The sequence below is a fragment of the Echinops telfairi genome, unplaced genomic scaffold, assembly GCF_000313985.2.
Source record: "Echinops telfairi isolate 266 unplaced genomic scaffold, ASM31398v2 ScPeMD7_20;HRSCAF=75, whole genome shotgun sequence".
Classification (NCBI taxonomy): Eukaryota; Metazoa; Chordata; class Mammalia; order Afrosoricida; family Tenrecidae; genus Echinops; species Echinops telfairi.
This window is the reverse complement of record NW_022103917.1, coordinates 7,869,184-7,895,872: the sequence shown is the minus strand read 5'-3', so window position 1 is coordinate 7,895,872 and position 26,689 is coordinate 7,869,184.

Below are 26,689 nucleotides of genomic sequence, written 5' to 3'. Positions count from 1 at the left end.
CTAGGGCTGGAGTTGTGGATTGGGACCAGATGATAAATGGATCTGTATGTTAGATTGGAATATTTCAACGTGTAGTCAGTGTGGATGACGGGGGCATTGAAATGGGTCTATGTACGTCTGGTCACAGCTGCATGTTGGAGAGCTATATCTGGAGGCATGGAACTAGTCATGGTACTCATCTTTTCTTCCTAAAAGGGAAAGGCATTAGAAATCTATTTTCCCTTTGGTCAGGGACTTTAAAAATCACAGTGAAAAATTGTATTGACTGTTTAGCACAATGGTTCATAACGGTATCAATCCAAGGAGTTGATCCAGGGCTCACGGCCGTGTGTGTCCGAGTACAGCTATGGTTTGCTGGCTGTGAACTTCCAGAAGCAAATGGTCAAACTTTTCTTTTAAGGTACCCCTGGGTGGGTTCCCATGTGGAGCTGTGCAACCCAAGGACTCCCAATCAAAGATAAGTGTTTGCTAATCAAATATGTAGCATGCGCATGCACACACACACACACACACACACACACACTACACTCACTCACTGCCATCCAGTAGATTTCAACTCCCAGTGACCCTATAGGATATCGTGGACTTAGTCTAATTGGCCCATGTGCATTTTTGAGGTGATAAATGTACGGTTGTAGAAACCCCATCTTTATCACTCAGAGAGGCTGGTGGGTTGGTTAGCAGCCCGACTCCTAACCCACTACGCCCGCCACCAGCGCTCTGGCAGCACAGTGTGGGGGCTAATTCCTTTCTTCTGCAGTGATTTTGTAGGCGAGTACTAGGCAGCATCCGGATCCTTAATTTTTTTTCCAGGTGAAAGTTTATGGCCAGACAGAAACCACCTTCCCTTTCTAGATGTAGAACGGGCCGAGAGCACCCACACCCTGCCATCTTGGAGCCAGTACTTTGGTAGTGAAGTCTTTGTTTTAACTTTCCTTAACTTCTCTGCATTGCGATCACATCGTTCAGGTCCTTAAACCCGAGATAGTTATTGCAGCCAATTATGGCAGCAATTTCCCCCAAGAAACAGACTTTGTTCTGCAAATGGCACATTCATAATTACATTATTTTTATGGATTGCCATAAAATACCAAGAGCCATCTAATACATCACTGACAAGAGGTGAGTTTTAGAGAATATAAAATAAATTGGTGAAAAAGTTAGGTGATTCTTTTTAATTGTTCTTTTAGAATCAAAACAGCTATTGCTCATGATTGAAGACCACATCTGATTGACTGGTATCAGCATTTGTGTTTCAATTAAGGGAATTGGAAAAAGAGCCCAACTCTTGTCTTGTAATACATCCTTTTTAAAATTAAAAAAGGATTATTCCTTAATCATGAAATATGACTGCGTTCTTATGAGTTGGAAAGTTTCTGGCTTTCTGTTTCCCAGCAGGGTCCTCGTTCTTCTGTTTCTGGTTCATATACCTAATAATATTATTCACAGATATTACTTCTGAGCATTAAACCAATGTGGTTTGGGGACTCTGTGGTTGGAAGAATGGCATGGGATGGAGGAATTTCCCATTGGTGTTTAGAAAACATCCCTAAGGAATGATTGTACAGTCATGAAATGGAGTTTGTTTTTTAAACTTTGGAGGCTTATAAGCTGCATCTAAGGATGATTCCATTCCTTAAAAGCCACCTGGATGCTTTCTTTGGAATTTGTCCTGCAGAGTCAGTTTAAGTACTTAAAAAAGGGAACCCCGTCTTCTTACTATGGAGTATTCAGTGCTGGTTGTTTTAATGCAAACAGTATCATGCAGTCCCCCTCAGTTTGGGGTCTATGAAAAAAAATTAAATTCTGCTTTGAATTTCTCCTCAATTGATTAGGATCCTTCTATGGCATCTTTGATCCAAATATTTGGTGATGGTAACCAGGCACCATCCTGTTCTTCTGCAAAGGCAGAAATTAATCACCCACATCTTCCATAGCCTCCTTATATTCCTGATTCATCTCCTTCCTCTGCTGTTCCATGTGAATAAGGACCAAGCATCATGTTTTGGATGGCTGCAAGAAAGCTGTGAAGACCCCAGGAATTACACAACAAACTCTGAGGTAGAACAGAAGTCCATAAAACCTTGACCCTAACCTCCAAACCAAGAAACCAAATCCCATGAGATGTTCAGTTGTAAATGAGCAGCCTCGGCAGCTGCTCTTTTTTTTTTTTTTGCTATTGTAAATATACCCATCACACAACTTTCACTAATTCCAATTCTTAGGAGTGTGTGGCTTGTGACAAGTAGCACAACAATCAGCTGTGCCGCCCTACCCTTAATCAGTGCACATTTCCCATCCCTGTGATTCTCCGTTCTCCCTTCTGTCCTGTTCATGGTAACCACTGGTAAATCTTGGTCTCCACATATTTGCCTTTGCCTGCCTTTTGCATGTCATACATAGTTGACCTTTTGTGATTGACTTATTTCACTCAGTCTCATGTCTTCAACCTCCATCTAGTTCATGTTGATGACTGCTGAGTAATGTTCCGTTGTGTTTGCATGCTACATTTTGTACATCCATTCATCTGTGATGGGCATTTACATTGTTTCCACCTTTTCCTTATTGTGAATAGTGCTGCAATGAACATTGTTATGCAAATCTCTTTTGGAGTCTTGGGTTCAATTCTTTTGAGCATATTCATGGGAATGGAATTGGCTGGCTCATATGGTAGTTTTCTTTATGTTGGACGAGAAGCCACCACACCCGTTTCCACAATGGCTGTATCATTCTGCATCTCTACCAACAGTGGACAAAGGTTCCAATTTCCCCAATCCTCAGCCAAATTTGTTATTTTCTCATTTCATTTTAAATTTCAAGAGCAAAGCGCTCAGTCTTTTTCCATTAAGTAGTAATGTTGATTGTTGGCTTTTCATATATGCTCTGAATTACACTGAGGAATTTGCCTTCTATTCCAATCTTTTTAAGGGTTCTCTTCAAGAAAGAATATTAGACTTTATCAAAAGCTTTTTCTGCATCCATAGAAACGAGCATGTGGTTCCTTTTCTTTGTTCTTTTCATGTGATTGATTATGTTGATTGATTTTCTAATGTTGAGCCACCTTTGGTTTCCTGGAATAAATCCCCCTTGGTCATGGTGTCTGACTTTTAATACGTTGCTGGATTCTGTTTACCAGTATTTTGTTGAAGATTTGTGTACCTATATTCATAAGAGATATTGGCTTGTAGTTTTATTTTCTCAGGGTATCTCTGTTTGGTTTGAGTATCAGATTATATTTGTTTCATCAAATTAATTAGAATGTATTCCTTCCTGCTCTATCTTTTGGAGAAATATTAAGAGCATCTGAGGTTGGGTTCTCTACAGAAACAAACCTAGTGATGCTTGTACGTGCAAAGTTATAGAAAAAGGCATTTAGCAAGAAATGGCTCACAGAGTTGTAGACACAGGTAAGTCCATTCTGGTTCAAGTCCATGGGCCCAACGTAAGCTGGAGGCTCCTTCAGACTATATGGCTGTGGTGACTGATGAGCAGGAAGCACGAAGATGAAGCAGGAGGACCACAGCTTGGTGGATACAGAGCTGAATGAATCCGAGGTTGACTGAATGAGTCCAAGGTTAGCAGTCCCCTGGTGGCTCCTGGGATTGGCAGGTGATATAACAGAGGGTCAACTAACCAGATGCAGGATCCAGCTCCAGGTAGCCATAAACTAGCTTCTATATACTCTCAATCCATACCAAGAGTTGGCCTCACCCCAAATGAAGCCTCCCTCAATTGTATCAAGACTATTCTTTCCACAACTGCTTGACTGCTTCCCGGGATATCTCATCATGGAGTTGACCACATCATGCTACATCAAATTATGGGAGATTCCTGGCCCAGCCAAGTTGACATGAAACCTAACTTTCACAAATGGTATGCGGTCAGTTCTTCGCTACATGTTTCATAGAATTTCTGAGGAATCTGGCCTGGGGTTTTTTGGGGGGCGGGGGGCAGCGCGCGGTTTGAACCCTGATGTGATCTCTTCCCCTGTAATGGATCTGTTGAAATTTTCCATTTCCTTTTGGGGCAGTTTGGACAAGTTGTGTGCTTGTATGAATTTGTTCATTTCTGCTAGGTTACCCAGTTTGCTTTCGTGCCCACTCAATTCAAATCCACTGCTACCAAGTCAATTCTGACTCACAGTGACTTTATAAGGCAGAGTAGAACTGCTCCCTAGGATTTTTGAGACTAGAGATCTTGATGGGAGCAGACAGCCTTATCTTTATTCTGCAAAGTAGTTAGCAGCCAAATACTTAACCTCCTGTGCCACCAGTGTTTCGTTGTTGCCATACAGTTGTTTATAACATTTCATCATCATTTTCTTTATTTCTAATAAATTATACTGCTGCTGCTTTCCTTTTTGATTTTGGTGATTTGTACATCATTCTCTCTTCTCCGACAGTCTAGCTAAAGGGTTGTCAATTTTATTGATCTTTTCAAAGAACCAATTTCTGGTTTTATTGATCTGATAGTTTTCTGGTTTTGATTTTGTTTATTTCTGCTCTGAACTTTGTTATTTCCTTATTGTAGGTTTACGGCTAATTTGTTCTTTTTTCTATGTCTTGCTATTATAAAGTTAAGCTGCTATTTTGAGATTGTTCTTATTTTTTCATTCGGGCATTTAATATTAAAAAGTTTTCTCTGAGTACTCTCTTCACTGCATTCCAAAATTTGTCATCCGGTACACTTTCATTTTCATTTGAATTGAAGAAATTTGTGATTTCTCCCTTATACACTGTTTAATAGTGTGCTGTTTTAATTTCCATATGTTTACATAATTGTTAGGTTTTATGTTATTGCTATTATTGATGTGTGGCTTCAGTCCATTGTCATCAGAGAAAATACTTTGTATGGTTTCTATGTTTAAAAACTTATTAAGACTTACCTTGTGACCCCAAATGTGGTCTGTCCTGGAGAATGGCCCTGTGCTCTTAAGAAAAATGCGTACTGTAACTGTTTTGGAGTAGAGCATTCTATTCAGCCTAGTGGGTTTCTGGTGGCATCCAGACTCTCTTTATCCTTGTTACTCTCTTTGGAAGGTCTCTTCTGTTTGTTTCAGAGGCCTGAGCTATGGAGTGTGCAGGGAGGCAGGTAGAGTACTCTTACTGCTCGGGCCTTTTCTAGTCATTGGCAATAGGTTTGCAGTTTAGTGTCCACCTGGGGAAGGTGTCGGAATGCTCCAAATGAACCCCTGGGAAGGTCTGCCTTGTTGATTTTAGGACAGAAATTAGGTGTCCTGTTTGTTCAGGCAAAGGTTGTCGTCGTTAGGGAAGCCGGTTCTTTTTCTGGGATCCCTTCCCCAGTTCATAGTAACTTGGGGATGGGCAGGGATGGTAGGAGAAGTGATTTCTCTACTGTATGATTTGTTGCATTTTGCTTGCCTGCCTCTCACTGTCCCATAGTTCCCTCAAAGCCAAGCATTGTTTCCTGTTGTATTTGTGGGGGAGCATTGAGGCAATTGCTTACACCACTATCTTCCCAGTGACAGAATGTGTTTGAATGTTGTCAGCCATTGCTAGAGGTTAACTGGAGGTGGTTAATTGAGCCAACCCACTTTGTAGTCCTTGGTTCTCATCCCTGCCCGAGGAAACTCTAGGAATAGCACAGCGTTGTTGAACGTTTCTGGGTAGCTGATGGAGGGCTGTGTCAGTGGTTGCCTGCTTAAAACTATATAGTCCAGGAGAGGCCTGGGAATTGGGGACCATCTGCCCACACCATGGTTGCAGGCACTCCAGAAACAGGTGGCCAGGGGCCACAAAGAGTGCACGTGGTGGAGTCCCAAGCAGAATGCCCTCTAGGTTCAGGAAGACGACCTGCTTTTGTTGATTCAGGAGCAGATGCTGCTTCCTACGAGATTGCGATGTCAGTGAACCTTGGGACTCTGAGACGAGGCCGTTCGTACCACTCTTAGTTCCCTCATGGTCTGCGTCCATGCATCCCATGGAGCTACAATAAAGGAGTGCCATGCCAAAGGGGTGAGGGGGGTGGGCGACCAAGGGGAAGGATATCACTATTGGGAAGGCATCCATGGTACTGTTTGCTTTTCTCCCCACTGGAAACAAGTAAGGCTCTCTTTGACTAGAATGATTACATAATTTATGAGCTCAACCATGAGACCCTTTTGCTAGTGAAAAGAAGACCTGCTTGATCCTGATGCTGGGCCCCAAATATGTTGCTGTTGGTGGTGGGAGGTGCCATCAAGTAGGTTCTAACTCATAGCAACCTTAGGTACAACACAACACAACACAACACAACACTGCCTGGTCCTGTGTGAACCTCACAACCATTTCTCTGCTTGAGTGCATTGTCGAAGCCACTATCTCAACCCATCTTTTCCAGAGTCTTACTCTCTTTCGCTGCCCCTCTGCTTTACCTTTTGCAGGGACTGGTCTCTCCTGACAACAGGTCCAAGGCATGTGAGATGAAGTCTCTTCATCCTTGCCTCTAAGTGCCATTCTGGCTGTACTTCTTCCAAGACAGATTTGTTTGTTGTTTTGGCGGTCCATAGTATTTTCAATATTCTTCACCAATGTTACAACTGAAATGCATAGATTTGTTTTTCAGTCTTCCTTATTCTGTGTCAAACTTTCAGTCATATGAGGCAATTGAAAATACCATGGCTTGCCGGCATGGAGAGGGGAGCCAGTGGAGGAGCCTGAGGGCTCTGCCCCAATACCAACTATGTGGACAGCTGCCCCTCCCCCCAGAAGAATTTACTTTAGAGGACTGCACTGAAGCTGCAGCTAGGGGAGAGGGACATGTCTGATCAGAGCACACGGGAGCAAATGATATGGGAGGAAGAGAGTGGAGCACATCCTGGCCCACCAGGACTAGAGGACCATATTCCTGCTCAGAGCAGCCAATCCACAGAGAAGACCACATGGCCGCCCCCACTATGAGACAAGACATCCCTCACTGACCCATAACCCTACAGGGGGCAACACTGGAGACACAGTGTGGGAATTCCGCCCGATCTGATCCCACCACACCGAGGCAAAACACTAAGGGTGTCCAATGGTACAGCATGGGAACAGAGCAACGAAGTCCCCAGGGAATACCAAAAATAGACTTTGGAGCCAGGGCTTGGCACCCCAAGAGACTCGACTGGAAAACACTCTTAAAGGCCAACAAACAGTCCTTGAACTAACTACAAGCTTTTCTTTCTTGTTTTGTCATCGGTTTGTTGTTGTTTTGTTTTATTTTGTTGCTTGGTTTTGCTCTGTCTTGTTTTTGTGCATGTTATTATCTCCGCAGTTCTGTCTAAATAAGATAGGCTGGATGAACAATCTGGAGGAGAAAACAATGGGACTGACAGTTCTGGGAGGCCATGGGAGAGTGGGAGAAAGGGGGAAGGTAGTGGTGCTAACTAACCCAGGGACAAGGGAACAACAAGTGATTCAAATCGGTGGTGAGGTGGGTGTAGGAGGCCTGATAGGGCACGATCAAGGGTAATGTAACAAAGAGGAATTGCTGAAACCCTGGTGGAGACTGAGCATGATAGTGGGACAGGAGGAAAGTCAAGAGAAATAGAGGAAAGAGCTGGGAGGCAAAGGGCATTTATAGAGGTCTATATAACGACATGTACATATGCAAATATATTTACATATGAGAATGGGGAAATAGATCTATGTGCCTATATTTATAGGGTTAGTATTAAGGTAGCAGAAGGACATTGGGCCTCCACTCAAGTACTCCCTCAATGCAAGAATACTTTGTTCTATTATACTGGCATTCTATGGTGCTCACCTTCCCGACACAACTGCTGAAGACAAAGCGGGTGAATAAGTAAATGTGCTGAAGAAAGTTGATGGTGCCCGGCTATCAAAAGTTATAGCATCTGGGGTCTTAAAAGCTTGAAGGTAAACAAGCATCCATCTAGCTCAGAAAAAAAACAAAGTCCACATGGAAGAAGCACACCAGCCTGTGCAATCACGAGGTGTTGAAGGGATCAGGTATCAGGCATCATCAGAACAAAAAAAATCATATCATTGTGAATGGGGGTGGGGGAGCGTGAAGTGGAGACACAAAGCCCATTTTTAGGCCCCTGGACATCCCCTTACAGAAGGGTCTTGGGGAGGAGAGGAGCCAGTCAGGGTGCGATGTAGCAATGATGAAACACAACTTTCCTCTTGTTCCTAAATGCTTCCTCCCCACCCCCCAACTATCATGATCACAATTCTACCTTACAAATCTAGACCAGAGGTTGTACACTGTTACAGATAGGAACTGGAAACACAGGGAATCCAGGGCGGATGATCCCTTCAGGACCAGTGGTGCAAGTGGGGACACTGGCAGGGTGGAGGGCAGGTGGGGTAAAGAGGGGGAACCGATTACAGGGATCTACCTATAACCTTCTCCCTGGGGGATGGACAACAGAAAAGTGGGTGAAGGGAGACGTCGGACAGTACAACATAAGACAAAATAGTTTATAAATTATCAAGGGTTCATGAAGGAGGGGCGAGTGGGGAGGGATGGGGAAAAAATGAGGAGCTGATACCAGGGGCTTAAGTGAAGAGCAAATGTTTTGAGAATGATGAGGGCAATGAATGTACAAATCAATTGAGGTATGTTTGGATTGTGATAAGAGTTGTATGAGCCCCTAATAAAATGAATTTTTAAAAAAAGAAAAGAAAACACCCTGGCTTGCCGGCATGGAGAAAGGAGCCAGTGGAGGGGCCTGAGGGCTTTGCCCCCATAGCTGCTACCGGACAACTGTCCCTCCCCACTCAATAATTTACTTTAGAGGACAGTACTGAAGCTGCAGCTAAGGGAGAGGGACATGTCTGATCAGAGCACATGGGCGTAAATGATTGGGGAGGAAGAGAGTGGAGCACACCCTGGCCCACCAGGCTTGGAGGACGATATCCCCGCTCTAAACAGCCAATGCACAGAGTGGATCATATGGCTATGAGGAGCCATCCCACTATGAGACATGACGTCCCTCCCTGACCCATGGCCCCACGGGCGACAACACTGGAGACTCAGTGTCGGGATTGGGCCGGACTGACCGCGACACTGAGGCAAAACACTAAAGGCATGTGGTAGAGCAACGCATGGAGCAGAGCAGGGAGCTCCCAAGGGAGTACAAAGGATAGACTCAGGACTTGACTGGAGGACATGCCTAGAGGTCAAAATCAGACCTTGATCTATTTACAGGTTTTTCTTTCTTTTTAAAATTAAAAAAAAAAGTTTCTTTTTCCTTTTTTTAAAATTATTTTTTTCTTTTAGGGGTCATTGTTTTTCTCTGTTGTCATCGTTGTGTTCTCATTTGTCACTTTGTCTTGCTATGCCTTGTTTGTTGGTGCATATTATTGTCTCTGCAGATCTATCTAGATAAGATAGACTGGATGAAAAGTCTGGAGGAGAAAACAACGGGACCGATGGTTCTTGGGGGACACCGGAGAGGGGGATGGGGGTGCGGTAAGGAGGTGATATTGACCAACCCAAGGACAAGGGAGCAACAAGTGATCCAAAATTAGTGGCAAGGAGGGTGTGAGAAGGCTGTTAGAGATTCAGCAAGGGCAATGTAACCGAGAGAAATTACTGAAATCCAAATGAAGGCTGAGCATGATAGTGGGACAAGAGGAAAGTAAAAGGAAATAGAGGAAAGAACTAGGAGGCCAAGGGCATTTATAGAGGTCTAAACAAAGGCATGTACATAATGTAAATATATTTATATAGGATGGTGGGGAGATAGATCTATGTGCATATATTTATAGGTTTAGTATTAAGGCAGCAGATGGACATTGGACTTCCACTCAAATACTTACTTGTTCTACTAAATTGGCATTCCATGGTGCACACTTTCCCGACATGATCGCTGAAGACAAATGTGTGCAGAAGCAAATGTGGTGAAGAAAGCTGATGGTGCCCGGCTATCAAAAGATATATCATCTGAGGTCTTAAAGGCTTGGAGGTAAACAAGTGGCCATCTAGCTCAGAAGCAACAAAGCCCACATTGTCTGGAGGAAGCACATCAGCCGGTGTGACCACAAGTAGGGATCAAGTAGCAGGCATCAAAGAACAAAAAATCCTATCATTGTAAATGAGGGTGAGTGCAGAGTGGACACCCAAAGCCCATTTGTAGGCAACTGGACACCCCCTTACAGAAGGGTCATGGGAGGAGACCAGCCAGTCAAGGTGCAGGGTAGCATCGATGAAACATACAACTTTTCTCTAGTTCTTAAATGCTTCCTCCCCCCACTATCATGATCCAAATTCTACCTTACAAATCTGGCTAGACCAGAGGATGTACATTGGTACAGATAGGAACTGGAAACACAGGGAATCCAGGAAAGATGATCCCTTCAGGACCAGTGGTGAGAGTGGCGATACCTGGAGGGTGGAGGGAAGGTGGGGTAGAAAGGGGGAACCAATTAAAAGGATCTACATATAACTTCCTCTCTGGGGGATGGACAACAGAAAAGTGGGTGAAGGGAGACGTCAGACAGTGTAAGATATGAAAGAATAATAATAATTTATATATTATCAAGGGCTCATGAGGGACGGGGGAGCGAGGAGGGAGTGGGAAAAATGAGGAGCTGATATCAAGGGCTCAAGTAGAAAGAAAATGTTTTGAAAACGATGATGGCAACAAATATACAAATGTGCTCGACACAATGGATGGATGGATGGATTGTGATAAGAATTGTATGAGTTCCCAATAAAATGGTTAAAATATATATATAAAGTACCATGCCTTGGGGCAAGTGCATCTTAATCCTCAAAGTAACATCCTGGCTTTTCAACACTTTAAAGAGGTTTTGTGCATCAAATTTACCTAATGCAGTGGTTCTCAACCTGTGGGTTGTGACCCCTTTGGGGTCAAACAACCCTTCCACAGGGGTCATCCAATTCATAACAGTAGCAAAATGACAGTGATGAAGTAGCAACGGAAACAATTTTATGGTTGGGGGGGGGTGTCACCACAACATGAGGAACTGTATCAAAGGGTCGCGGCACGAGGAAGGTTGAGAACCACTGGCCTACTGCAATGTGTTGTTTGATCTCTTGACTGCTGCTTCCTTAAGTATTGATTGTGAATCCAAGCAAGACAAAGTCGTTTTCAACTTCAACCTTTTCTCCATCTATCTTGATGTTACCTATTGATCCAGTTGTGAGAATTTGGGTCTTTTTGCATTGAGTTGCAATCCATACCGAAGGCCCCAATCTTTGCTTTTCATCAGCAAGTGCTTCAAGTCCTCCTCACTTTCAGCAGACAAGGTTGTGTCATCTGCATATCGTGTGATTGTTAATAAGCATTCCTCCAATCATGATGCCACATTTCCTCCCTATAATCTAGGTTCTCAGATTGAAAGAATACAACCCCGATGCACACCTTTTCTGATTTTAAACAATGTAGTATTCCCTTGTTCTGTTAGCAAAGCTACAGATTTCACATGAATACAATGAAGTATTCTGAAATCCCTATTTTTCTCAAGGTCATCACAGTCTCTCTTGATCCACACTGTCAAATACCTTGGCATAGTCAATAAAACACAAATAAACACCTTTCTGGTGCTCTCTGATTTGAGCCAAGATCCACCTAATATCAGCAATGGTATCCCTTGTTCCACGTCCACCTCTGAATCTGGCCCGAACCTCTTGTAGTTCCTTATCCATGCATTGCTGCAACGGTTCTTGGATGATCATCAGTAAACTTTTAGTTCCATGTGATATCAATGAAGTTGTTCTATACTTTGCACATTCTGTTGGGGCATCTGCCTTTGGAATGAGTACACATATGGATCTCTTCCAATCAGTCGGCCAGGTAGCCGTCTTCCGAATTTCCTGGCATAGACTAGTGAAGGCTTCCAGTGCTTCATCAGCTTGTGGAATCATTGGGAATTCCATAAATTTGGTTTTCTATCAATTCCTGGAACTTTGTTTTTGCCTCATGCTTTTCGTGCTGCTAAAACTTCTTCCTTCAGCACCATTGAATCTTGCTCACGTGCTGTCTCCTGACATGGTCGAATGTCACCCAGTTCTTCTTGGTAAAGTGATTCTGTCTAAAGGACATGGTTCATAATTACACTGGGCCACAAGCATAGCTTCAAGCTTTGACCATCATCTTAGATAAGCTTTGAAGCAACATGGAATATTTACTCAAACCCCAAACTAAACCCACTGATGGCAACCCTGCAGAACTGAGTAGAACTCTTTTACAGAGTTTCTGGGAGCCCAGATCTTTAAGCGATCAGCCTGTCTCATTTTTCTCTTGTGATAAGCAGCATAGTACATAACACACTACATGAACCAGGGCTTAGATAAAACTGTACTAGCAGACAGAACAGCTAGGTAGAGCTAAGTGCAAACAACAGAGTCACACAGCCATAGAACAAACAAATGAAGAGCATCTGCTGTGTGGGCCAGACTGTTTGGTCAGCCATCAATCAGTCACACCTACACAGATGGGCCACCGGCAGCCGTCTCACCTTCCAATGGAATCACAGTGGCTCACAATTTCTGGACACTTTGTTATATACTCCTCATAGCCCTTTACCTCCTGTCATACTGTATACTTGCTTATGGACTAGCAAGGCCTCACATGGAGAGCTTTTGTATTTTTTTTCTTCTTCTTCTTTTTAAAAAATCGTTTTATTAGGGGCCCATACGACTCTTATCACAATCCATACACACAACAATTGTGTAAAGCACATTTGTACATTCATTGCCCTCGTCATTCTCAAAACATTTGCTCTCCACTTAAGACCCCGGCATCAGGTCCTCATTTTTCCCCTCCGTCCCCGCTCCCCACTCCCTCATGAACCCTTGATAATTTATAAATGATTATTTTGTCATATCTTGCCCTGTCCGACGTCTCCCTTCACCCACGTTTCTGTTGTTCGTCCCTCAGGGAGGAAGTCACGTATAGATCCTTGTAATCGGTTCCCTCTTTCCAACCCACTCTCCCTCTACCCACTTTTTTAAAATGTTGAACTTGAATTTTTATGATTCTTTTTTCTTTACCAAAGCATTTTCTTAGGACATAATCCGGACATCATACCTTTCAATAGTTCAGTTTAGAGTTCACTTTGAAAAACAATTGAGAAGCTTACCTAAACCTCACAGCAGTTCAAGGATGTAAGGATTACAATTCCAATGCTCAGTGAAGACAATGTGGTTCATAAGGGTTGAAAACAGATCCAAGCTTGTTGCTGTTGAATTGATTCAAACTCACGGCAACTCCATGAGCAACAGAATAGTATTGCTCCATACAGGTCTCTTGGCTGTGGTCTTTACAAATGCAGATCATGGGCCTTTCTTCGACAGCACTGCTGTGTGAGTTCAAACCAACAATCTTTAAGTTAGGCACCGAGTGCTGACTACATGCACCCCTCAGTTCTGAGAGAGGTAACAGAGCATGCAACTAACTGCTGGAACTGGGCCTTAAGTCCATCCAGGTCTGCCTGCCTGCCAATGAGATGGTGTGACACCACACTTGTTTAATGTATGAATTCAACAAATATTTGTGGATTAGCTACTATGCTGGATGCCAGGAGTATAAATATGTATTGTGCAGTGGGATTCAATCTGTGAGCAAAGACAAACATTTTCTATCTCAAAGAACTTAGCCTTTAGCAGGTGAGACAGGTACACAAACACATTCCTTAAATAGAGTAGGCTTGATGCCATATTCTATTTATGTAATATTTTAATGAAATACAAAATATAAAATTATGTTCTATATTAATGTACAACAGGGATTATGTGCATATCTTCTTTTATCTTTTATAACTAAACAAATCGGTGGTGTACATACAAAGTGATGTGGAAGCACAGCAGAGGGGAAGTCCGTAAGGTTTCACAGAGAGGGGGACATTTGGGCAGGGTCTGGAGGTATACATAAGAGTTCACCAGGTGGAAAAGTGAGGGGACTAAGTACACGCTAGACAGAAGACTAGGATGTGCACAGGAAGAAGTAGGACATATTTGGTGAGTCCTTTACTTTGAGAAGGGCCTACTTGAGTATTAACAGATAAATGTATCTAGGATTTGCTTTACAGTACTTCAGGAAAAAAGTGGGTGAGGCTAGATGACACAAGAATGACAGAAATTGGATAACTTTCACGTTGAATGATATCTATGCTGTTGTGGCTGGTAGGTTCCTTAGAGTTGGATCCAACTCCATGACCTTGTTTATGAATGACCGCTATAAAACCCACCCAGGTGCTACTGCGTGGATTCTGACTCACAGTGGCCCTAGAGGACACAGTAGAATTGCTTCCTCACGTATCCAAGACTGTAATCTTTTATTTAAAAAATCATTTTATAGGGGGCTCTTATGGCTCTTACAACAATACATACATCCATTGTGTCAACCACGATTGTAATCTTTACAGAAGCAGACAGCCTCACTTTCTCCTGTGGAGTGACTGGTGGGTCTGAACTGACTCCCTTTGTTTAGCAGCAAAGGGCTTAACCAGGAGCTCCCATGATAGCTAGAGGGAGATTAATGATCTGATTCCTTTCACTTTTGTGTATGCCTAAAACGATCCTTGATCAAAAAGGAAAAGGAAAAAAAGAGAGAAAAGAAGTGTTGCAGCTGGAGCAAAGTGAGTGTGTGCAGCAGGGTGCCCGAAATCTGGGCTGGTGAAACAGGTGGGCAGCTGGGGGGCTGGGAGTAGAGAAGACTGTGGAAAGTTCTTGTGTGCAAGGCTATGGAGTTGGGCTTTTATCCAGTAGGTAATGAGTAGTCATTGAAGGAATTTAATCAAGGATTGACACATTTATTGTTTGTGTTCTTGAAAGATAATTGGCTCTGTATAGAAAATGGGTTGTGAGCAAGGCCTGGGGCAGTGGAGAAGCAAGGAGAAGAGATAAGAGGGGGTTGCAGGTTTAGGTGAGAGATGAAACCCCTGGCCATAGATCCGGACGCATAGCCATCCTATAGGATGCAGCAGAACTGCCCCATCAGGTGTCCAAGGCAGGATCTCTTTACAGGAGTAGACTGCCGTATCTTTCTCTCATGAAACTGGTGGATTCAAACTGCTAGCCTTTTGGTTTGCAACCAAGAGCCTAACCACTGCACCACCAGGGCTCCTTGAGAGATGAGGGGCCTGGAAAAGTGAAGAAACAGTTCGTGTTGTAGATTTTGGGTTTTTAATCTAAGTGTCGTGGGAAGCCCCTTAGAAGTAGGAGGGTTCTACCCCTCCCCTCAATATATTATTAGGAGTTAATCCAGATATGATACCATTCCATAGTTCAATCCTATCGAGCAGTATCATATAATTACTTCCACAATCAATTTCAAAACATTCTCTTCCCTTCTTGAATTCCTTGAGTTCAGCTCTTCCTTGCCCCTTATCATCTCTGCTGTGCCCCCCGCCCCCGGAACCCTTCTCCTAGTTGCTGTTTCTATAGATTCATCTATACTGAAAACCATAGAAAAGTCTGTAACCGAAAATGAAGAAGGCTACCAAAAATGACAGAATACAACAGAGACAAACCCCAATACGAAGAACCCCCCCCTCCCACAGAAAATATTAAAAACCAGATCAAGCCCAAACTGTATCAGATGGGAAATCAAATGACGTTTTAACCATTCAAGTCAGAGTTATCATTCAAATCTATAATTGTCTCTCCATTTCTGTCTGATAACCAGGTTATTCCCATTCTTCAATTATGGTCGAGAGAAATTAACAGAGATTTATTCCTTGTGTAGCTCTTGCGAATATATTTTGGACTTCCACTCTCATCCAAAGCCTTCTGCACATCAGAATCTCACAATTTGAGCTCTGCTACTATTCCCGTCTTCAGATTAGGATGCTAAAATATACAATCCTTGGATCACAGAGGTTGGTGTGCTTCTTCCATGTGGGCTTAGTTGACTTAGATGGCTGTTTGTTTGAAAACAAGCCTTTAAGACTCCAGATGCTATTCTTTCCAATAGCCAGGCACCATCTAATTTCTTCACAACACTTTGCTATAGCACCCATATTTTCTGTGTTTCCTTCATGAGGGTGAGAATTGAGCAGGGCCATGTTGTAAGAACCAGTTGTTCTTAGATTGGAGCTAGGATTAAATGTGAGCGCCAAATATCTGCCTCTGTTTCACCTAGAGACATCCTTATTAATTTATGGTAGAGAATCTTATCGATCATCTTCTGGGAGCATAAGGACTTTCTGTTTGTAGTGTCATTGATTAGCCCACGGTCCTAATTTTAACACTTTATCAAGAGAGGCCAACTATATATCACAATACATGGATTATTCACTTGTACAGAATAAATCTTTACATGACTGGATGCTATTTGCACAAACAATGGAAGTTGGTGGTGAGGAAAAACTTACAGTAATATTCACTGAGAATGTCAGACAGGTCTGCCAGAATAATGCATATCTTAATACAGCAATCAGGACATTGAAGTAGTAAGTAAATGTTAGTCTGCTTACCAACGGTTCAATACTCTTGGTATAACTCTCTTCTGCTTCTTCACACAGTATTTAGTTTCAGACTTAAGTTGCTAGGTTACAAGTGTGTTTGAGGCAGAGGCTAGTTGGGGTTTCCACACCACATCCCTCTGGTATGGCCTTTGGAGCATGCTGTGTGCCTTGAAGATCCAAGGTTCAATATTTCAGTGTTCTATGTCCTGGGTTTCCAGGGTATGTACAGAAACTTGGACCAATGTGGTTTATTAGGGGCATAGTAGCAGATATACTCCCCAGTTACGGTCTTTAAAAGTAATGGTCGTCACCCCCCCCCCCCCATAGGATGTTGGTCTTCTCTATTTTTCTACAAACAAACATGCGCTTTTCTTCTCTAAGATGTCCGTACGCCCGCCCCGCCCCCCCAATGGATTATCCCATAAGTATCCTTCACCACTCTTGTAAAAATGTTTGTAGTCCAGGGGACCTTGTCATATGATTGCATAGCAGCTACTAAGCGGTCATCCTCCCTTCCCCCTCTCTTGAAAGTCTGATCCCAGCTGATGTGAGGACCCCCATTGGAGAGTTTTGACAGGGATGGAACATGATCAGATTAGCTTTAAAAAATTATTGTGCACTGAGTGAAGGTTTTCAGAGCAGATCGATTTTTCATTAACACCCCCCAAAGGGCCACATCAGAAGGACTCCATTGGAAGTTTGAATTGAACTTGACTCTCCCTCAAATCTACCTGCAACCTTGGAATTAGGACTGAAATACCCTGATGGGAGAGGAAGCAAAGGATGGCTACCCCAAGACTGTGGAAATGGTGGTTGTCAATTTAAGAAGTCAATTTGTACAAAGCAATAACTCATGGATTGTAGCTCCCAGTTGGACTATACTCACATAAACTCCTCATGGCACCAGTACCTTAAATTCTATACCATTGGATAATTTATTGTTGTTATCAATGCAATCTCCTTTTACCTTAGATAGATGATTGGCAATGTTTTCCTTTTTTGTTTGTTTGGGTTGTTTGTTTTTGTTTTTGTCATAAAATGACCACCAAAGTAAACCAGGATCATTCATAATCCGTGGACAAGCAGATGGATTCTGGGTTCCCACTTAATCGTAGCCCCAACCAAAGAACAGTTAGATCTGATAACATGGTCCTGCTCGATATTCGCCTTCAGGAAGAGATCCCTGATGATAAAGGTCTTACAGCAAAGTGTGGTGAAGAAAGCAGATGGTGCCCGGCTATCAATTGGAATAGTGTCTGGGGTCTTAAAGGCTTGTATTCAAACAAGCAGCCATCTAGGAGAGGAGTCATGTAAGTCCACATGGAAGAAGCACACCAGCTTGTGTGATCCAAAGATGACAATTACAAAATTTGAATATGGTGAAGAGAAAAGTAACAGAGCTAAAAATTATGAACACCCAATTTGTAGAAGGTTATGGAAGACAGTGGGAGCCTAAAACCTATATGCAGAGTATCTAGTCAGATTAAGTCTCTGGCAGATCCCCTTTAGTCCCAGGCAAGGGACTGGAACAACTTTACTATCAGACAGAGTAATCTTTGTAAGCTTTATTATGTATTGAACCATGGTATAATATAATTGGTCAGTTGTCCTCCCTTTTGACGAAACCCGAATTTGCTCTAGGCTCAAATGTTTCTCGTGTGTTCCGTGACAGAAACATGTTTTTTTCTTTCTTACTCTTTATTTTTATTTTTATCTTAATAATATTATTATTGTTTTCTTCTTTCTATTTTGTTTTTTTTGTTTTTAATGGTTTCTGTTCAGTTTCCCAGTTTAAGAAGAACAAAAGGGGTGGATGCATAGAGAAAATTACTACTGATGCAATGGTCTATCGGGGACAGGGACTGGGGAAGGTGAGGGAAATTGGAGAGCAATCAATGAACGTGGGAGTGGGGGCGGGAAACACTAGAACTGATTGTGGTGATGTATATACAACTCTTTAAAAAAGTGATTTAGCTATGGAAACGTATGGTAGGTGAATATTATATCAAGAAAACTACTGAAAGAGAAAAAGAAAACAAACGCGACCAATGGTTACCATGGGTGAAGGAGCAAGAGTTTTTGTTTAGGGGTCATTGATTTATGTTAATGGTCGTGGGATAATTTGGAAAAACATATAAGTAATCGTTGTAGAACATGAGGAGTATAATCAATGGCACTGAATTATACATGGAGAAGCTGGTGAATTTGAGAATGTTTTGTTGTGTATATTTTTGACAATTAAAAAAATTAATTACACAACTAACAATGAGTATAAGAAGAAAGTGTTCTAAACGTGTACATAAGCAAATGTGGTGAAGAAAGCTGATGGTGCCCGGCTATCAAAAGATATAGCGTCTGGGGTCTTAAAGGCTTGAAGATAAACAAGTGACCATCTAGTTCAGAAGCAACAAAGCCCACATGGAAGAAGCACACCAGCCTGTGTGACCAGGAGCTGTCGAAGGGATCATGTATCAAGCATCAAAGAACAAAAAATCATATCATTGTAAACATGGGTGAGTGCAGAGTGGAGACTCAAAGCCCATCGGTGGGCAACTGGACACTCCCTTACTGAAGGGTCGTGGGGAGAAGATGAGCCAGTCAGGGTGCAGGGTAGCAACGATGAAACATATAACTTTCCTCTAGTTCTTAAATGCTTCCTCACCCCCCCTATCACGATCCCAATTCTACCTTACAAATTTGGCTAGTCCAGAGGATGTACATTGGTACAGATAGCAATGGGAAACACAGGGAATCCAGGGCAGATGACTCCTTTAGGACCAAATGGTAAGAGTGGTGATGCCTGGAGCGTGGAGGGAATGTGGGGTGGAAAGGGGGAACTGATTACAAGAATCTACCTATAGCCTCCTCCCTGGGGGATGGACAGCAGAGAAGAGGGTGGGGGGAGATGTCGGACAGTATAACATATGACAAAATAATAATAATTTACGAATTGTGAAGGGTTCATGAGGGAGGGGGGATTCAGGAAGGAGGGGAAAATGAGCAGCCAATATTAAAGGCTCAAGTAGAAGGCAAATGTTTTGAGAATGATGATGGCAACACATGTACATAAGTGCTTGACACAATGGATGTGTGTATGAATTGTGATAAGAATTGTACAACCCCCAAATAAAATGATTTTAAAAAAAGAAGAAAGTGTTCTAAAATGGATTGTTGTAGTGATTGTACAACCCTGCTTGATATGACTGAACTATGAATTGTGTGATATGTGAAGAATGTGCCAATAAAACTGTTAAAACATTTCATTGAATATACAATAAACATACATTGAAGAGACACATTTTGTTTCTTCTTATCCATTGCAAGCCACTCAACGTCCCATCACTTGTCCCACTTCTCCCTGTGTGTTCCCCTTCCCTTCTGCCTTCTTTCTTAACCCTTCTGAATGTTATCCTTGGATAAATGCTGCCCTTTTGATTTCACAGCGTTGAATATTCTGAGGTGTGTGCACCTCCATAGTGTTTGTGTTCTCAGTATGGACCTGTCTATTGTTATGGCTGAACACTGAGCCGTGTATGTAAGGTCACTTTCAGATCTGAAGGATGAGTAAGGTCCATAGACTCTAGGACTGCACTCGTATCTATCTGTCCTGGAAGCTTGGCTCAGATTTGCATTTTTAAAAGATCACTTGGACTGTTTCATGGAAGATGGCTCAGGGTAGAATGGATATGGGTAGCAGTAGGGAGACTAGTGAAGAATCTATTTCCATCGTGTAGATGGTGGTGGTAGTAGAGTAGTGGAAGTGGAGTTGATAGAGGTAAATGGATCTGAGAATACATAGGTGCATACATGGTAGTGAATTATTTAATATGGCTCTTCTAGCCATAGCCTTTATTACTCCCACCAAATGATCTTCCTTTTTCTCATGGGTCTGGATAAGAAGGTGGAGGGAGATACTGATTGGATTATATGACTCAATTGTGACTAATTGGTAACAGGGTTAGTTGTGATCACCATCCTGCTGGGTATAAAATGAAGCATCTCAGAAACAGGAAGTTGGGAATTTCACTGTCAGTAAGAGGGGAGTGTGTTTCCTTTGGACCCCGAGATTGAACCTCCTTGATTTAGGAGAATGCTTGACACCAGAGGAGTGGCAGAGGAGCAGCAGCAGAACCAGGAGCCAGAGCGGTAGATTTACCAGTGCATAGAGTCAGCGGAGCTGAAGGTTTGGGGGCGGGAGGCTGGCTTTGTGGAATGGAGTGCCTCTGGGCACTAAATTGGGGGAGTTGATCTATTGAGCTTGAGTTTGAAACGTCAGATTGAGGCTTATACAAGACTGGCATGCCTTTGGGGCATTGATTGGCAACCCTAAAAGAGCTTTCTAACAACTTTATCATGAGCATTTTTCACTGGAATTGTAACCTGTTAACTTCCTTAATATGTCTCCAAAATTATGAGCATAATCTATGAGTTCTGTGTGGCCATTACAGTGAAACTCAACCACGAAAGTAGAGTGCCATGGGAGGGACAATTGGTGTCAGAATAGGGTAGAAAGAATTCAAGGGTGGAGGCTTGTCTAACTTCTGCCTTGTGGCAATCACCTTGGGGCTGGAGGAGGTCCGATGCCATCGCTTCACTAGGGAGAATACCTGAGAATTGGCATTTGGCTTGATAGGAAGGGGAGGGTGGTACCATTTGCTAAGGTAAGATGCATAGGAGGAAAAAGGAATCAGCCATGTGAAAGAAAATGGCAGTTGGTTAAGGTTTTCAAGAGGGAATACCTTATAACATTGTAATCTCAGTAGTTTTTAAAGTATATAGAGGTACAGAAACATGTAACAACACTCAGGTCTATAGTTCCCAGAGTGACTATCAATAGCTTAGAATGCATGCTTTATTATTCCATTCTGTAAAACTTTTTATTTATCATAGAGCATTTTATTATCATAATCTAATGTTTCTTTTATCCTGAAATCCATCATCAGTTTTCTAAGTTATTCAAAGATACCTTTTATTCACAACCAAATATAAGAAGTACAGCAATCATCCAGGCCAAACCATTTCTTTTATGAAGGCCTAGTGAAATGAATGATATGTGCACTGTTATTAACTAAGTCAAGACCCTCTGGGATTTGAACTCAATTCATCTGCTCTCCCCTCCACTATGCCACTATCATTGGACTGGTCCTTGAGAGTTCACATCGCCACAAAAAGCATTCCTTCTTGCATCATAAAACTGCAGAGTAGTATAACAGTCATTGAAACTTTTTTTTGAGAACTTTTTGAAGAGCAGTGGAAAAGAGTATCTGGGAGATAGATGCACTTACTACTCAGAAAATCTTCATGGGATACGCGGAGCAATATTTCTTAGCCTACAGCTGTCAAGCCAATGTTGCCCAAACACACTGACTTCTTCCGTTCTTGTTCTCTACAACCTGGAACTCTGGGACTCAATTTAATCATTTGCTGAAATACTTCTTGAGAATGGTTAGGCCAGTAAAATCTGATTTCCTTTCCTTTTTCATGTCAGTGCTGGAAAAGCAAAGTGCACACCAAATCATTGAAGTCTATTCCCTATGCTCAAAGGCCAGTCTTAAGTTACTTTCTTCACATCAGTTGAACCTAAATGTACTTGATGAAGATACAAAAGTTTCTCTGTGGAAACATATTGAGTTTATTAGATACTCTCCCAGGGCACGACAACAGTTTGGATTATGTAGCAAAGCATTTCATACCAAGTACTATGTGCTAATGGTTTATATAAATGTGACGATTACATAAAAGGGGCTTTGAAAGTTATATTTGAAGACACTAATTAAATTCACATCAGCAAGTCAACATATTGGTCTCATATGGATTTGAGCCCTTTGGAAATGCTTCCTTTGGTTTCAATACCATTAATTAAATTCACACATTTTTACTGATATTGAACGGTTACCTTAAAACACAGAAGGCAAAAGTTGAAGCTTTGAACAGTGCTTCTGAGTGCATTTCCGTGAAGTGGAGTAAATTAGAACAGTTTTTCCTTTCAAGGAGCTAATTGCCTAGAATTTTCGAAATTTCATGGCAGATCATGAACAGTTGATTCTTAACAAATTCAATCCAAATGATGCATGCTTTTACTTCACCGCTACAGGCTTAACTGCAGTTTTAAATTATTCTCAATGCAAAGGCAATAAAGTATTTCAGTAAATACATCTCCAAGGAGAAATAAGGAGGAAAACACACACACACATACACATATTCCCATTAGCCACCCTTCGGGTTAACATTTGAAATCACAAGGCACATGCCAAAGAATCATGACCTACCATCAGCAGTATGTTTATTTGGAGTTAGGAGTTTATAAATAACTTGAGGGTCTGCAGAAATGAGTCCAAAAAAGAAAATGAGTACATTCTACAGGAATACATCATTTGAAAACTAAGTGTCTGTGGCCTTGTCTTATCAACAAAATTGGATTTCTCTCATTATGTTGTTTCCATTTATAACTGCATTCAGAATGGGAAACTAGAGGGGAAATCACGTGTGTAGAGTTTCCAAGATGGCTATGTCTTTAGAACAAGAGCCGCTTATTGAAATGGAGGAATCTGCTTTCTGACAGTTGTCTTTGGCTCCCCAAATCAGAAGTGGCAAATAACCATGAGGCTTTACTTAGTTTTCTCAGATTGAAGGAACAACCCTAGCTTTATAACTCTATGAGGGAGAAATAAATTCATTTCAATGGCAATCAGTCTGGGCATGATTATATGCAAAGTCATGCACTTGACACAGATAGTGGGGAAGGACGCAGAGTTGTGGAAGTGACAGGGATAGAGATGATCTCTGCTTTCTTGGGTAATAGCTAACATTTATTGAATGTGTCCTATGTACCAGATAGTGTGCCAAGCACTTAAAAAATCCATGGTCTGTGGTGTAAATGGTTAATGTTTTCAGCTGCTAAATGAAAGCCACCCAGACAGAGGTACCTCAGAAGAAGCAGAAGCTACTGAAAACCCTTTGAAGGGCAGTCTACTTTGAAACACAGGGGATCACGATAAGTAGCAATTGACTCAATGGCAATTGGTTTGGGGCTTGCCTCCCTCTTTCCCACTGCCATGGAGTCAGAGTGACCCTATAGGACAGGGTAGAACTGCCCCTGTGGGTTTCTGAGACTGCAACACTCTCTCTTTTAAAAAATCATTTATTGGGGCTCTTATAGCTCTTATCACAATCCACCCACAAATCCACTGTGTCAAGTACATTTGTACATCAACATTTTCAAAATGCTTTCTTTCTACTTGAGCCCTTGGTATCCGATCGTTTCTCCCCCCTCCCTCAGCTTCCCTCTCTCATGAACCCTTGATAATTTATAAATTATTATTTTATTTATTTATTTTTCATGTCTTATACCGACCACTGTCTCCCTTCACCCACTTTTCTGTTGTCTGCTACCCTGGGAAGGGGTTATATGTAGATGACTGTGATCCGTTCCCCCTTTCTACCCCCATTTCCCCCTTACCCTCCTGGTATGGTTTCTCTCATGATTGGTCCTGAGGGGTTGTTTCTCTGTCCTGGATTCCCTCTGTTTCCAGCTCTTATCTGTACCTGTGTACATGCTGTGGTCTAGTTGGATTTGTAAGATAGAATTGGGGTCATGATAGAGGGTGGAGGAAGCATTTAAGAACTAGAGGAAAGTCTTATGTTTCATCAGTGCTATACCGCACCCTGACAGGCTTGTCTCTTCTTTGTGAACTTTCCGTAAGGGGATGTCCAATTGTCTACAGATGGGCTTTGAGTCTTCCCTGTGCACCCTCCCTCATTCACAATGATATTATTTTTTGTTCTGGGTCTTTAATGCCTGATACCTGATCCTATCGACACCTCATGATCGCACAGGCTGGTGTGCTTCTTCCATGTGAGCTTTGTTGCTTTTCAGCTAGATGGCCACTTGTTTATCTTCAAGTCTTTAAGACCCCAGATGCTATATCTTTTGATAGCCAGGCACCATCAGCTTTCTTCACTACATTTGCTTATGCACCCATTTTGTCTTCAGCTATCATGTCGGGAAGGTGAGAATCACAGAATTCCAAGTTATTAGAACAAAGTGTTTTTGCAGAGCAGAGTACTTTTTTGAGTACTTTTTTGTTGAGCAGAGTACTTGAGTAGGAGCCTAATGTCCATCTGCTACTTTAATAGTTAACATATAAATATATGTACATAGATAGATTTCCCTATCGTTATATATAAACATATTTACATATATGCATGCCTTTATGTAGATCTCTGTAAATGTCCTTTACCTCCTAGTTCTTTCCTCTATTTCCTTTTACTTTCCTCTTCTCCCACTATCATGTTCAACCTTCATTTGGGTTGGAGTAATTCCTCTTGGCTACATTGCCTTTGATGAAGTCCCACTGAGACTGAAACTCTTTGTTCTATAGGTTTGTATAGATAGGTACTATTTATATGACCATTATACATATGAGGAAACTGAGGTTCAGGGAAACTGACTATCTGCTGTTTCTTCTCATTTTCCTTTGCTGCCTCATCATCCCAATTTAATCTGGAGTTTCCCATGCTTCAGCCTTTGGACCTTTGATGATCTCATTTCATTTCATGAGTTCAACCCAAACCAAACTCACTGCCATCGAATTGATTCCAGCTCATAGTGGGCCTAACAGGCAGAGTAGAACTGCCTCTCAGGATTTCGGGGAGTAGAAATCTTTATGCAGGCAGATACCCTCATCTTTATCCCAAGGAGTAGTTGATGGGTTTGAAGCACTGGCCTTGCAGTTAGCAGCCCAATGATTTACCCACTACACTCTTAGGGCTTGTTCAGATGCCACCTAGTTGTTTAATGGGGCTCTCAAAGGAGTTCCGGAGCTGCTTCCCTCTCCAAACTGGCTCCTTTGTCTTCCAAATCTCAACTGTCAGGAACTCCATTCTACCTGTTCTCAGGCTCCCAATTTTTCCCGAGATTTTATCTAGAATCTGCCTCCTTCATCTCCATGGCTACTGCTTTGCCCTGTGTCACTCTCTTCTGTCACTACTTACTACAGTACTTTGCTAGATCACTTCCTGCAATAACTTCCTAATTGGTTTCCCAGTTGGTTGACCTCTTTTGCTCTGTAATAGATCTCTGAAAGCTTAGCAGCTTTAAACTTTACCCAATTATTAGCTCACAGCTCTCTAAGTCTGAAGTTCCGGCGGGCTCAGCTGGGTTCTCTCAGAGTTTCACAAAGCTGGTGTCCCGGTGCAAGCCACGCCAGTCTCTTATCTGGAGGGGTTTTGTTGTTGTTGTTGTTGGGGGAAATCTGCTTTCCAGCTCCTTTGGATTGGTGAATGAATACAGATACTTTTTAGGTCTGATGTTCCTCGTTCTTTTGTTGTTGTTTTTTTAACTGTCTGTTGACTAGGGTCTTAAAATCCTTACATGGTCCTCTCCATCTTCAAAACCAGCAGAAGTACAGTATGTCAAATTTCCCTCATGTTTCAAATCTCTCTGATTGCCTGGTCTGCTACCAGCTGGAGAAAACCTTAGGCTTTTAAAGCGCTCATCTGATTGTATCAGGCCCATCCACATTATCACCATATTTTTAAGATCAGCTGATTTGACACTTAAATCATATTTGCAACATCCCTTCATAGCATGTAAGTACAACATATTTACTTTTGTATTTGACTACATAGTATCTCCTGGCAGGGGAGACTTCAAATTCTGCCTACCATGCCTTTTTCCAATCTCTTCTTCACATGGCAGCCAATCCAATTCTATTAAAATGTGAGTCAGATCCTGCAATTCTATGCTCAAAATCCTCCCATGACTCCTGATCTCATTCAGAATAAAAGCCAACATCCTTAGCACGTCCCACAAAGTCCTTTATGATCTGGTCTTTGACCCTTACCTCTATTTTTTTCTCCCTCTCATTCACCCCTTTATAGTGATACTTGAATTCTGTAAGCATGATTCTAATTCAAGTGTTACCGCTGCTTCATCATGTTCTAAAGATTGACACCTTATAAGCAAACCTTTCATTGGCTATTCTGTTTAAAACTTCACCACACCTCATACATCTCAACCATCTTCCCACTTCATTTTGTGTCCAGATCACTTTTTGCTGTATAATATCAAATAGCTTTTTCTTTTTAAAAATCTTGTTTATTATTTCACATCCTATCTAAAATAAAAGCCCTATAAGGAGTTTTTTTTAATCGTTTTATTAGGGGCGTTTATTAGTATCACAATCCATACATACATCAATTGTGTAAAGCGCATTTGTACATTCATTGCCCTCATCATTCTAAAAATATTTCCTCTCCACTTAAGCCCCTGGCATTAGGTCCTCATTTTTCCCCTCCCTCCC